The following is a 1,319-nucleotide window of genomic DNA, read 5'->3' on the forward strand; positions in this document are numbered from 1 at the left end:
CAGACCCCTCACCCTCCGATCATCATGGCCGAGCCCAGGGCCAACGTGTGAACCGCCACCGCCTCACCCGGCCCCTCTCACCCCACCGCGCTGGCGCAGCCCGAGGAGGGTCTCCGGCGAGTGCCGAAGGCGCTCACTGCAGCAGTTCGGCTTTGCCTGCCCAGGCGTCCCCATGCAAACGCCCTCCACCTCCAAACGTTTCCAAGACCCACCTAGCCAAGCTGCTGGTGTCAACTCAGCCGATTTCCCCCTTTCCAGACTCTGGTGGTAACTTTAATTGAGTAATTTCAATGAGGCCTTTTCACGGAGCTTGTCCCCGCACCATTTTGGCCACTATAGCTTCTGTTTCCTAACATGAGAGCAGGCGTCCCCATGCAAACGCCCTCCACCTCCAAACGTTTCCAAGACCCACCTAGCCAAGCTGCTGGTGTCAACTCAGCCGATTTCCCCCTTTCCAGACTCTGGTGGTAACTTTAATTGAGTAATTTCAATGAGGCCTTTTCACGGAGCTTGTCCCCGCACCATTTTGGCCACTATAGCTTCTGTTTCCTAACATGAGAGCAGCAGCAGAGGTTTGCTTTGCCTGCCAGCAGCCCCCTGAGAGCCCTCAGGATCCACCCGTCCATCGGCAGGAGAACTCGTGCGCTCTCCCCCTCTGGCCTTCCCGACCTCCCTCCTGGGCTTCAGCATTTCCAACCTCCTGCTCCTTCAGCTGCTGAGGGAGGAAGACCAAAAGAAGGCAGAGCTGCACGTCTTTGCACAAGCACAGCTGTAAAATAATACAAGCCCGTGCTTTCACTGGAGAAATGTGAGTCTAATTAATAAAGCTGCACTGGCTACCACACAGGAATGCTTGCGGAGCACCTGTAGGTATAAACAGGAATATAAACTTTCACAAATACAGCTCAAATCAGAAACAAATGGATTATTGTCTTTTACAGAGAGCTCTCCCAACCTGGAATACTTTCGCTGCTGTTGGAGGGCAGCAGGCTGTAACTCTATCGGCCCCTTCCCCGACCAGAGAAACCCTCCCTGTGTTATGAGGCAGGTGCCACTGAATTATGAAAACTCGCTTTATTTCAGCCTCCCCACTCAGCCCACGGTCTGGAGGTTTGCAAAACATTTCCCCTGCAGGAGTTCTAATAACGCCTTTCTCAGCCACCGTAATTAGCTGTTTACCCCCCAAACATTACTTTTTTGGCACGACTCTCACGATGACCTCACTCACTTTCCATGCAGGAAAATTTCATGTTTGGGAAATTGGATTATTGGAGGATTTACTTTTCTTTAACAAAGAAAGCGGCTCTCAGCCTGCTGAA

The 1,319-nt window shown here is 52.4% G+C and overlaps 1 protein-coding gene across 1 annotated transcript in view; it reads right to left on the reverse strand.

Moving 5' to 3' along the window:
• Positions 1-1,063: 1,063 nt before the first annotated feature.
• Positions 1,064-1,319, reverse strand: part of SLC25A26 (solute carrier family 25 (S-adenosylmethionine carrier), member 26) — an 88,752-nt gene continuing 88,496 nt past the window's right edge. Inside the window, exon 9 of the mRNA XM_009883597.1 lies at positions 1,064-1,319. This exon is cut by the window's right edge and continues 225 nt beyond it. The gene's annotated coding sequence lies outside the window, so the exon portion shown is untranslated.

Source organism: Charadrius vociferus, unplaced genomic scaffold, assembly GCF_000708025.1.
Source record: "Charadrius vociferus isolate BGI_N301 unplaced genomic scaffold, ASM70802v2 scaffold324, whole genome shotgun sequence".
In the NCBI taxonomy this organism is placed as follows: domain Eukaryota; kingdom Metazoa; phylum Chordata; class Aves; order Charadriiformes; family Charadriidae; genus Charadrius; species Charadrius vociferus.